Source organism: Gymnodraco acuticeps, unplaced genomic scaffold (genome assembly GCF_902827175.1).
Source record: "Gymnodraco acuticeps unplaced genomic scaffold, fGymAcu1.1, whole genome shotgun sequence".
Lineage (NCBI taxonomy): Eukaryota > Metazoa > Chordata > Actinopteri > Perciformes > Bathydraconidae > Gymnodraco > Gymnodraco acuticeps.
This window is the reverse complement of record NW_022990646.1, coordinates 92,732-106,556: the sequence shown is the minus strand read 5'-3', so window position 1 is coordinate 106,556 and position 13,825 is coordinate 92,732. Positions and strand designations below refer to the sequence as shown.

Genomic DNA, 13,825 nt, shown 5'->3' with positions numbered 1-13,825 from the left:
AGTGAAATGAAGTGAAAACTAAAATGGTCATCCAATTATCGCCATCCTAAGGCATTACATATTACAGATCTGCCGTAGTTCTTTATTTATAGAGCCCTGATGAGAAGACCTTTGGAGAAACTGGAAGAAATGCCGCCGTAACCGAATACTTGATGCGGATCATAAATATATCAACAATTAAACAACATCTTCAATTTCTCTTCACACAATACGTCTCCTTGCAGTATCAACACTAATTTGGCTGACTTTTACATTTGATCTAATTCATAGATAGGTTATATTTACACCATAACGGTGCACAGCTGATATAAAAGGACTTGTAGTTTTTAAAGATGTTACTGATTTTCTTTGAATGTAAGAATGTAAATACTGAGTCTGAAATAGTATAGCAATATTCTGTAAAATTATGTGAAAGCATGAATAAAACTACACATCTTCAGATGTTGTACATACATAAGTGTCCTACACTAATAATACAAAGTTATTATGGCTGTGTGTACCTTGTGCGCACCGCCTAGTGGTTAAAGCACGTTATTGAATTATTGTTTTTATGTGTTATATTTGATTAAAAAAATATTAAGAGTACATACTTTCATAGGGGGAAAGTAGAAGGTCTGTGATAGAAATATAGAATATAAAAATTCAAGATTTTACTGTAAGTGATCTCTATAATAAAACAGTTTAGTGCAGGATGTACAAAGATATTAATAGGAGGAGGTGCAAAACAGAAAAACGAATTAACCTTTATTTAAACATTAAATAACACTTTAGATTAAGGTCTTCTTTCAAATAAGAAAAACATTTTGGGGGTATCTATCTACAGACAAATATTAAGCCTGACAAAGTACTTAACGTCTAATATATTGCTTTCCTGCAATGTTAACTATGTTGAAGCACTTATTTCAACTGATATTATACATATGAATTATACTCTTATGTATGTAGATAGTATAAGAAATGTGCAGAATATGACAGTTTAATGGTGGAGGTATACACATATTGATAGATGTCTTGTAATGCGCTGTTGAGGAACCTGTGACCCAAGGTTTTCATTCATTGCATAACTATACCGTAGTTGTGTATATGATATGTCAATAAACCTTTGAAAATCTTGAAATCTTGAAAGGGATGTGCAAAATAGCCATAATATACAGTCTTTAATTAACTATTAGTAGAGAATAACGAGTAATGAATGTACTTTATTACTCGTTTCCATTCATGTCAATTGCGGATACATGTTTAGTCTTCTCAAGCACCAACTATCAAATATCTCTCCTGATTGTTGGCACTTGACAATCACCTTATCTGAATTTTACTCAGGTGTAACTAAAGTCTGCTTTAAGGGTTGTTTATATTTCACATCATTAATCAGAATCTGCAAAGTAACTCAAATAAGTGTAGTGGAGTAAAAATACCAGGTTAACCTCTGAATTGTAGTGGAGTAGAATTACAAAGTAACAATGAGCTGTCATGTGGGTATATATTAATGCTGCGCATTATGGACACAAGCGATTTTCACCCATTTATTAATTATATGTTTTACATTTGATAGCACCAATGTGTTTAATACTGGCAACTTCTAATTGTGGAAAAAACGAAAACGTTCAGTAGAGATGTCCCATAGAACATTTTGCGAAACACAATAGCCAGTATGTGTAGTTCTGGGGGGGGGGGGCGTTCGATTCCAGTTTTGGATAGTCTGGCGTGGTTTCGTTCCATTTCAATTGGCGTAACCTTGGCGCACTGCCACTCCAACATCCAATCCCAGAGCTTGAAGATTAATCACGGGGACTGTAGTCCTAAACGATAGCTGGGGATTATGGGTAGTGTAGTGTCTTCGGCCATCCTAAACTCCGAGAGGCTGTACGTCTGTTTCCGGTTATTTTTATTTTGAAATTCAGTTCCAGACGGACGCCAAAAAAGCCAGAGATTATGGAATTAAACCAATAAATAAAAGCAAGGAAAATTGTGTGTTATTGGTGAGTAAATAACAGTGTGTTATTTTGAAAAGAATAACAAATTAGAAGGAAAAAAAGATTTTAAAAAATACAGATTTCAGTATTCTGAGGCTCTGAGCCACATTTATTTTCCTCACAGACGGCAACAAAAGTCTGAAATTATACGATTTAAAATAAAAGCAATAATTGTGGCTTGATATTGAGTAAGAACATGTTTTTATGAACCACACAGCTTCCGGTCTTCCACGACCCGACCGGAGAAAAAGACGTGCTGCAGGCACGAAACACATTACCAGTAGAAATACATTGCTTTTAAAATCGTGCTGTGCAACACGAAAAAAAGGGGAAAATCGTGTTGGTGAACACGAATCAATAGATTAAAAATGGTGTTGGTGAACACGAAATGCCATGAGACTGGGTTTCTTTTTACACACACGGAATTTTGAGACATATTTTCCGCCGGTCTCGGCTAAAATCTACTCGTGTCACTCGGTTATTTTCGGAAACCACGTGATGGCCTGCTGATTACGACATTTCCGCATGATTTCAAAGTAAGAGCATGATGGTTTGTTTAATGCTCTGTTTTTTTATTATAATGAGCAGCGGAACGTTAGATGCATTCTTTATCACCATCATCATCATTATCATGTTATAGTGATACAGTTAGTTTGGTTCAATACAGCATATATCGAGCACTTTGGTTGATGTTGAAGTACGCAGGTTATGCACCACTTTCAGATCCCGGGGGGAGCAGCAGGCAGCCCAGATAAAAGTATTTTTCTTCATTGTTTGTTGTGTATTCAGTCAAGCGGGTCAAAGTTACAATGCAAAATTGTAAGTACAATGTAAAGTCCTGTACTCTGCAGGTGCCGGTAAAGAGCAATACATGACAAAACCTTTCCAAACAAAACAACTAGGTAGACAGACAGACAGACAGACAGACAGACAGACAGACAGACAGACAGACAGACAGACAGACAGACAGACAGACAGACAGACAGACAGACAGACAGACAGACAGACAGACAGACAGACAGACAGACAGATTGACGGACAGATAGATATCAGATAGATACTTAATTCATCCCAAATTGTGAAATGTGTGGAAACAAGTATAAACACAATAACATTAAATACAAATGAAAGCAATAGACAGGAATATATGAATATACAGTAGAAAGGACACTATGAATATTGTAACGATCACAAAGGGAGTCGGAAACAGGCTGCTAGTTATTAGGCTTTAATAACTCTTCTTCTTTACAGATGATCACAGGTTCAGGAACAGCTTGTGGGCTCAACCTCACACTCCACTAACTCCCACACATACCCATATATATATCAGTGTCTATGTCACAACTTCCCGCCCTCCCCCGTCTGCTCCCCCAACCACAGGCCCGCACCTCAACCAGCATCACTGTGCAGCTCTATGATTGGCAGAGAGACGGGGGATGCCTGAGTGACACCCTCAGCATCCTATACAGGGTTGCTACACTACCCCCCCACTACAAAGTTCCTCGCCAACGAGGAACAAATAAAACTCAGCACAAACACTACCCCCACCCTCTCCAGTACTCTGCAGGGACCAACCCACTGGCTGTCCAGTTTTAGGCACCGGCCTTTCTTCCGTTGTGGGCTGTAGACCCAGACCAGCACAATTTCACATTACAGCAACAAAATCCTGCGGTTTTTGGCAAACCGAGTACCAGAGAATATACATTTAAAAAAAAAAAAAAAAAACTTTTCATTGTTAGGGGTGCCACAGGGGGGTCAGAGGTCAGTGTTAGTGGGGCACTGGCCCCCCCCTAAACGCCCCTGCCAGGCATCCACCAAATGCGTTCCATATTTTTTCTCCGAAAGTAAGAGAGTCTTGGCTTCCTTACAGACGAGGCATCCAAGACCACCCTCCTTTGAAAACAGCCAGGGGTTTCTTTCTTTCCAGGATCTCCACTGATTGTGTCCCCAGTTAAGTGGTGGTCCTTCTGTAACAGTACCTCCTGCCTCCTCATGCCAGTCCGCTTCGGAACTTTCTACGTGTGTGCAGGTGGTCCCACATTCAACAGCATCAGGTCCGCTAGCAAAGACAGAATCCTCCGTAGCAGCAAGGTTAGTGCTAGCTGCCACGCTAGCAGGTGCATTTTGGTTGTCAAAAGCTGTTTCTTTGTGAGAAAACCAAAACTAGCCAGGCTTGTAGACCCCGTCGGCGGCAGTGGCCTTTTTTTGGGCGGCATTGTAATCGTCTGCTAGCCTACGGTACTCGTAGTATGTGTGTATCTTGTCAATATATTTGAATGTGTGTTGATATAACGGTTCATTCTTCGGGCGCGCGTCCCACAGCCTCACAGGCATAGATTCACCTTAGAGGTGAAGTGCAGGCATATTGTCATTCAAGAGAGAATACGATGCGTAGTTCTTTTGGAAAACATTGTTTTGTTTGCCTATTTACCTCGTTAACGTAAATAATACTCATTACATTGAAAAATGCATTATTTGTGATCAAAATAATGGTTGTTGGTAATGTATATTAGCGACCCCCACAGATGTTTGATTTCACTGGGTCCGTGGGAGCTCAGGCCCCTCCTTATGGGAGCTCAGCTCCCATTGGCTCCCACGTAACTCGAACCCTGCCTCTATGTCTGTTAGTCATTGAATACCTCGGGCTGTTACGAGTTGGCAGACCCAGGTATGTCCATAGAGGTTCCAAACGTGGGTTTGTTTACACCGGCTCAGCTGACACTATCCCAACTGTGTGGTCCCGGCGCCCCGTCACCGCCCACTTACGTCATCACAACAAACCACACGTGTGCATTGTTAACCTGAAGCCCTTGGCCTGTGTTGATGGCATCCAGTGGCGGTTCTAGACCAATTTGACTGGGGGGGCCACTGGGGGGCCAGTTATTTTCTGAGGGGGGCACAATAAATGCAGGACGAAAAAGAGAACTAGACAGTATGAAGTAATTGTGCATAAGAAAACAATGCAATACAGTTATTGGTATTTGTCAGAGGTGGGGACTCGAGTCACATGACTTGACTCGAGTCAGACTCGAGTCGCATATTTTTTTACTTGAGACTTGCTTGACTAACATTGATAAAAGACTTGACTTGACTTTGACTTGGTATTCATGACTTGAGACTTGACTTAAGCTTGAGATAGATGACTTGAAAGGACTTGACTGTTTACAATTAAATATTGGCGTTTGTTTTTGTAGTGAGATATTACGTTTAGTTTTAAAAAAAAACGTGATTATAGCGCCATGCGCGCAAACCTGGCAACCCACTAGAAGGCAGGAGTGTCAGTTAACATGGCAGCGGCTAGCTTTACTCCACAAATAGTGAAGTTTGGATTCAAGGATTATGTTGTCGATGACGGTAATAAGAAGAGAACAGCGGTATGCAGGGTCTGCAGCATAAAGATCAGTGACACGACCACCACAACATCCAACTTCATTCGTCACTACAAAAACACCACAGAGAAAGGTGCGTGCATGTGTTGTGTTAGCTAGAAAGCTAACGTTAAGTTTAAGCTACGTTAGACTTGGTTTCAAATCGATTAAGCAAAGAGAAGATAACGGTAAATGAACACTAGAACCGCCAAGGGATTCATTTTGACTAACCCTGATACTGACGGGCTGCCGAGAGAGAGAGAGAGAGAGAGAGAGAGAGAGAGAGAGAGAGAGAGAGAGAGAGAGAGAGAGAGAGAGAGAGAGAGAGAGAGAGAGAGAGAGAGAGAGAGATAGAGATATATGCCTCGTTTAGTTCCCCTGTGTTATTATCAGAAGTTACTGTAAACTTTTGAATAATATAGTTCGTCTACTTTTAATAGTTTGTTTTAATTATGTTGTTTTTGTTTGTAGAAGTGCATCATTCCTTGATTTATTGTTACATGCATCTGAACCTTTTGATCTGTTATGATCATCCACACTCTGCAGCTTTGGGGACAGAGCCTTCTCAGTGGCAGCTCCTAGGCTCTGGAACCCCCTCCCTCACAGTCTTTCAGTCCCGCCTCAAAACACATCTTTTCAACTCTGTCTACCCATAAGCCCCCCCCTCTCAATCAACTTCCTCTTGACTGCCTTTTTATTTATTTATTATTTATTTTACTATACTTACTTGTTTGCCTGTCCTTGTTTGTCTACCCTCCCTCATACTGTAAAGCGTCTTTGAGTTGTGAAAAGCGCTATATAAATAAAATGCATTATTATTATTATGATGATAAACTGAAGCAATTTCTAAATTAACCCAATTAAGTGAGTTTTAAATCGTCTTACTTAGTTTATAAGGAAATTATTGAGGAACAAATTAAATGATTTGAAAATGATATCTATGTAGGTGCTGAGGCTGTTGGCGGTTCTAGTGTTAACAGAAATTTAAATAAAATATGTGTAATGGCAAATGCCATATATGATTTTCTTACCTGGAATTCTGCCTTTTTGAACAGACTTTTTGAGTCCTAGCTTATTGTCTGCAGTTCTAGGGTTAATATGAATCTAATATGATTGTCATCGGTCTAAATTAGATTTCAAATGATGAACTGTGTATGTAAGGAAGATCATAGTGTGGGTTGAATCCATTTTCATAACCACTGTCTTTTAACTGATTTAAATGCGGAAACTGGGCTTATTCATCAGAATTTCGTATGACTTGACTTGACTTGCTTGACTCTCATCACAGTGACTTGGGACTTGCTTGATACTTGTAGGTCAAGACTTGAGACTTGCTCATGACTTGCACATGTAGGACTTACTCCCACCTCTGGTATTTGTTTCAGTACACTTATTTATTTCAGATATATCTTATAGTTATTACTGTTAGCTTCAGCTTAAGTTATTGTGCAATGTTTGCACTCACACCATATTTATATAAAAATAAAGGCAATGAACAGTTACATCTCTACTTTACATCTACAATTACACGGATACAATAGTTTAACTCACCTTCAATTATCGTGGTAGTCTCTTGAAACGTAGGTTTCAATCAGTCTTTCTTGGATGCAACAGCCTCTGATGATCCGAGATGAAAAGTGTTTGTTTTTCGCGCGCTTCAGCCGGACAGTGAAAGTGAGTGCACCGCACTAATGGGTCCTGAGTGCACCGCTCTAATGGGTCCGACTAGAATGACGAATAACGTTAGTTCCGTCTATTCCGTCATTCAATAAATCATACATTTTTCATTTTTTTCACTTTTCATTTTTAGGGGGGCCACAGGGGGGTCAGTGTTAGGGGGGCACTGGCCCCCCCTGGCCCCCCCTAGAACCTGATGGCATCACTGTTTTACCAGCCTTTGCAACATATAACAACTCCCACACCCGCTAAATACCTGCTCCCTTAACCCTTGTGCCCTCCTCGAATTTTCAACCTTTCGACCCCTTCGTGGCAAAAATGTACACGCCCATAATAACTGCTATTAAATCATCATACATGAATATTTGTTTCTACTTTTTTTTTCATGAATCACGTAAACAGCTTATTTCGTACTCAAAACTACCACACATTCAATAATGTTCTGGATTTTAACCCTTTAAATGCCTGTTTCATTATTTGAATTATCTCATTATTTATGACAAAAAAAACAAAAAATTATTTATTTTCAATATAATAATTAGTAGAGGGATGGAACTTAGGTGGTTATTAGAGTCTTGGATGAGTCAAAGATTAGGAACAAAATTGATTTGACTGCATTATTTTGATTTGACTGCATTATTTGTTTTTCATGAATCACATAAACAACTTCTAACGTACTCAAAACTACCAAACATTAAATCATTGTCAGGAATTTAACCCTTTAAACGCCTGTTTCATTATTTTAATTATTTCATTATTCATTACAAAAAAACAAAAAAAATGAAAAATGTTCAATATAATAATTAGTAGGGGCATGGAACTTAGGTGGTTATTAGAGTCTTGGATGTGTCAAAGATTAGCAACAAAATTGATTTGACTGCATTATTATTTTTTACGTAGTGTCAGATACTACCTCTGGACACCTTCGTGGCAAAAATGTACACGCCCATAATAACTGCTATTAAATCATCATACATTAATATATTTTTCTACTTTTTTTTCATTAATCATTTAAACAACTTATAACGTACTCAAAACTACCAAACATTCAATAATATTCAGGATTTTAACCCATTCAATGCCTGTTTAATTATTTGAATTATTTCATTTTGTCTTACGAAAAAACACAAAAAATGAAAAAATTCGATATAATAATTAGTAGAGGGATGGAACTTTGGTGGTTGTTAGAGTCTTGGATATATCAAAGATCAGCAACAAAATTGATTTGACTGCATTATTATTTTTTACGTAGTATTAGATACTACCTCTGGACACCTTCGTGGCAAAAAATGCCTCATTGACTGCCATTCAAACCACCTTTTTTGATCTCACTGCCATTGCAGTATAAAACCATGCATTTTGTAATGTCAGCATTTCATCTAGAAGAAAAGTTGTTATATTTGACATTTTTACTGTATTCCACAAGATTCAACCATTTTCCCACTGTAGGCCGATCCGTGAAATGATGTTTATAATATCGAGCCGTGTGACTACCAGGGGGGCCCAACAGTGATTTGTGCATGTGAAATAATTTTCAAATCAATGTCTGAGTCATCGATGTGAACATTTATTGGGCAAACTACAACAACTTTGAAAACTTCAACAACAGAACATATGAAATAGGAACACATCCAGGCTTTGAATATGTGATGTATGTGTGTGTGAGCAAAACAAATGTGTGTGTGTGTTCAGTTTAGCTCAGCTCATTTCCAGCAGCAGACCAGCAGGTCCTGCAGCATGGGACCTGGTGCTCTCTTTACACTTGGTGCACGTGGTAGAAGACCTATTTTTTAGGCCTGTGCACAACCAGCACACACGTCTCCTTCTGGTCGAGCCCGTGGCACGAGTGGTGATGGTGGTCTCGGTGGTTTCTGCGAGGGTAGCAACATTGGTCTGTAACTCCACTACCATGGTAGCAGCAGCTGCTGTTCACGGGGGGTACTTTCTCCGCATGATCTGTGAGGACACCATGGATTTCCCCAGCTCTCCTAAGAACAACCTCCGTTTGTAGGTTCTTTGCTGGTTCCAGGAGGGATTTACTGCAGTGAACAGCACAAAAGCATTGAAGGCGGAGACATCAATGCAGTTGAAGAACAGGACAAGAGGCCACCGAAGTGTCCGCCTCCTACAACTGTAGGTACTGACCACCTACAAACGATCAAGGAAAACAATTGAATATAAATAAATAAATATCCTTCCTCAGCATTCACAAGTATGTTATATAATTCATTATTTATATAAATGCAAGAAATATGTCTAATGAATGATAAGCACTTATAATAAATACATAGTTATCTCAAATAAACACATGCAATCAGTGAGAATAAATAGACTACGTTTGGAATCAATTCATATAGTAATAAAAGCATATAATCACATACCTTGTCAAGGTTGTCCACGCCACCCTTGCAGCGATTGTTGTCAATGATGACTTGTGGTTTCTTCTTGTCATCCTGATGTACAGCTGGCTCTCTGTGTTTGCTGCTCAGAAGTAGGACATTTCTTCCCCGCCGCGGGATGTAGCTGACTGCTGTGGTGGTGGTTGTGAATGCAAACACAGATGACAAGACAGCTCTCTGCTTCAGTTTGGGGGGAAGCCCAGGCTTGTTTGCCCTGATGGTCCCTACCAGGGCCACTTTCTCCTTCAGAAGCTCCTGGGCAAGTGAGTAGGAAGTGAAACAATTGTCACATGTAAGTGTGACACCCTTGAGCCCCTCAGTCATGTCCAGGATGACTCGCTTTCCCTGGCCCTTCTCCGGAGATTCACCAGCGGCTTTTCCAGTATACACATGGCACCTCCAGGCATATGATGTGGCGACATCTGCGGTGATCCAGATTTTCAGCCCGTACTTCGCTGGCTTGCTGGGGATGTACTGCCGGAATTTGCAGCGGCCTCTGAAGGCTACGAGCTGCTCATCGACTATGATGTCTTCCCCTGGATTGAACAAGAGTGGGAGGCGCTCTGTCCACTTGTCCCACATATTTCGGAAAGCTGTAAGCTTGTCCTTCTTGTATCGAGCAGGACGGGTGAGTCGGTCATGGAATCGGAGGCTGGCGCTTATCATTTCAAAGCGTTTGTGGGACAGGGTGGCCCTGAAGATTGGTCTCCCACTCTGGTCAACCCACAGGCTGCGGGTAGATTCCCCTTTGGACCGGTACACACCCGCCAGGATGAGAAGTCCCATGTAAGCCCGAATCTCTTCAGCATCCACATCGTTCCATCCTGACACTGAACGCCTCCCATAGAGATTTGTCATCTGAAAAATTAGCTGAATCATGTCGGGAGTGAAGAAAAGGTCAAAAGAGGATGCCACATCATCAATTATTGATATGGCATATCTTGTGGGCCCTGGAATCCTGCCGGTGGGTGCCTGAATGTAGCGCAGCGTCTTGGCATGAGATGGAGACCAGACTTGGATGGCTAGGATGGGCCGGATCCTCAGTGTCCTCCCTACTTTCAGACAAACATTCAGAAGCACTCTCAGTTGTGGAGGATTCCAGAGATAATTCAATGTCAGACTCGGAGCTTGTTTCTTCAGAAGAAGAGTCATCGCTTGCAGATGAAGGCTGCATGACCATTTCTACGGCCTCTTCTGCAGTGAAATGCCTCTTCATTTTAGCTCCTACTCTTGGCTCCAGGACTTTCTCCTTCTCTGCTCACTCATGAAATAACCCCTCAGCCAAACTGCATGTTAACATTTGGCTGTGAAAGCAGCCAGGTGCGTAAACAAACTAACAGTTGTTTTTTAATTACTCGAGCAACTCTTCAAAGACATGAAATGCATCTTTCAAAAGATCAAAATATATGGGCTCAGAACAGTCTCATAATACACACATGCGTACAGAAGGATTCACACTTGTATTTCATGATCCACAAAAGGATTTACACTTGTATTTCCGGATCCACACTTGTGTTTTTCAATGCACACACAAATGTATTCCGTTTCATATACATGTAAATAAAATCCAAATACAGAAAAAAGTTTTACATATGTATTTTTGATCCTCACATATTTGTTTTCCATTTAAAACCTCTGCACCTGCAAACACAAACTGCTTTCTGTGCACGGATCGCTGTGCATTCGTGTGTGGGTTTTTTTAGACTCCCCTGACGGTCAGCCGATTCGTACTTGTAATTATTTCTATCTATAGCCAATCAGATGTCTCCTCAATTCTAAGCCAATCACATGAGCGCGCCCCCACGAGGGTAGATTTCTTGCGTTCATGACGTAGCGCTTCATGTACGCATTTTGCGCAGTCCGGAGCTGACAGCTCCATGGAGCCTGCCTGCAGGCGCTAATCTCAGGACACCCTCCACTCTCAGTACAGCGCCACTTTCCGAACAGGAAATGCACGCAAATACAAGCCTTTATATTATTAAGGTACAGCGCCACTTTCCAAACCATTGATGAATGCTTGTGTACACAAAAACGGCAGGCAAAACCGTTTTAAATGTATGTTTCCTGTATGACGAATACAGCATGCTTTATTTACGTCTGTATGAAGTTGTTGTGAGTGTGGAGGGAGCAGCTACAGGTTAGCTTAGCCTAATCGATCAGTGCACTAGGAAGCCAGTGCTAGACAGTGAACTGTCAACGGGGGGAGCCCCGCCGGTCATTATCGGCCGATATTCACTCTTAATAGTTTGATCGGTGCTCTCTATAAAGGCCGATCAGGAGAGCTGGATCTGATCGATATGGACATAAACGCGAGTGAAGTATAACCGGACGCAAGAGAGAGATCATATCAGCTGCTGAGTCTAATGGAGACACGCTGCTCTGTATGATCACCTGATGCTCCGCCCTCTGTTTAGCGAGCTGACCGGCCTGCGCAAAATGCGTATATGAAGTAATCTTACCCTCGTGGAGGCGCGCTCATGTGATTGGCTTAGAATGAAGGAGACATCTGATTGGCTATAGATAGAAAAAATTACAAGTACGAATCGGCTGACCTTCAGGGGAGTCTCAAAAAACCCACACACGAATGCACAGCGATCCGTGCACAGAAAGCGGTTTGTGTTTGCAGGTGCAGGGGATTTAAACGGAAAACTAATAAGTGAGGATCAAAAATACATATGTAAAACTTTTTTCTGTATTTGGACTTTATTTACATGTATATGAAACGGAATACATTTGTGTGTGCTTTGAAAAACACAAGTATGGATCCGGAAATACAAGTTTTTGAATCCTTCTGTGTGCATGTGTGTATTATGAGACTGTTCTGAGCCCATAAAAAGATGCCCTTTTTTTTTTTACCCTGAAATGATCAGTGCATGCTTACAGATACACACAAGATGCCCTTTTTTTTACCCTGAAATGATCAGTGCATGCTTACAGATACACACAAGATGCCCTTTTTTTTACCCTGAAATGATCAGTGCATGTTTACAGATACACACAAGATGCCCTTTTTTTTACCCTGAAATGATCAGTGCATGCTTACAGATACACACACACACACACACACACACACACACACACACACACAAAATGCATGGTTTTATACTGCAATGGCAAAAAAGGTGGTTTGAATGGCAGTCAATGAGGCATTTGTTGCCACAAAGGTGTCCAGAGGTAGTATCTGACACTACGTAAAAAATAATAATGCAGTCAAATCAATTTTGTTGCTAATCTTTGACTCATCCAAGACTCTAATAACCACCAAAGTTCCATGACCCTACTAATTATTATATCGAACATTTTTCATATTTTGTGTTCTTTTTCAATAAATAATGAGATAATTCAGATAATGAAACAGGCATTTAATGGGTTAACATCCTGAAAAATATCGAATATTTGGTAGATTTTAGTACGTTATAAGTTGTTTAAGTGATTTCTGAAAAAAAAAGTAGAAAGAAATGTTGATGTATGATGATTTAATAGCAGTTATTATGGGCGTGTACATTTTTGCCACGAAGGGGTCCAGAGGTAGTATCTGACACTACGTAAAAAATAATAATGCAGTCAAATCAATTTTATTGTCAATCTTTGACTCATCCAAGACTCTAATAACCACCAAAGCCCCATCCCTCTACTAATTGTTATATTGAAAAAAGGTAAGGTTTTGTGTTTTTTTGTAATAAATAATGCAAATAATTAAACAGGCATTGAATGGGTTAAAATCCAGAATATTATTGAATGTTTGGTAGTTTTGAGTACGTTATAAGTTGTTTAAGTGATTCATGAAAAAAAAAGTAGAAAAAAAAATTCATGTATGATGATTTAATAGCAGTTATTATGGGCGTGTACATTTTTGCCACGAAGGTGTCCAGAGGGTACAAAATGCATCACGAGAGTATACAAAACATGTAAGAGTAAACGACAATGGATTTCAAAAATGTGACTCAAAAGAAGACTTCTTACAGAATTCCATGCCAAAAGCTGTAACACAGCTGAAATGATTACCAAATAAAAAATAAAAGTCAGGAAAATGTACAAAAATGCCCGAGGAGGGCACAAGGGTTAACAACAAAGCATCACTTATTAATGAAATCATCATTGATAGGAAATTGGATTTTCTCTGCCTCACTGAGACATGGCAACAGGACTTCCTCACACTCAACCTAGCCACCGCCCCCCAGGTTATGCTTATATCCAACAGCCCCGCTCCATTGGTCGTGGTGGTGGGCTGGCAGTCATCCACAGAGCAGATATCCCTGTCCAGGGATGCAAACTTGTCACCTTTCGGCGAAATTCGCCGTTTTGAATAAAAAATATGTCGTTTGTGTGATTCATGTAGATCTGCAATAAAAATATGTTTGGGGTATGGAGGGGGGTCTGGGACCCGGAGTAATCTGCGGCCGCGAGC

At 40.3% G+C, this 13,825-nt stretch overlaps 1 pseudogene; it reads right to left on the bottom strand.

The window, feature by feature from the left end:
• Nucleotides 1-8,716: 8,716 nt before the first annotated feature.
• LOC117554778 lies at nt 8,717-10,569 on the bottom strand (annotated as a pseudogene).
• Nucleotides 10,570-13,825: the final 3,256 nt, after the last annotated feature.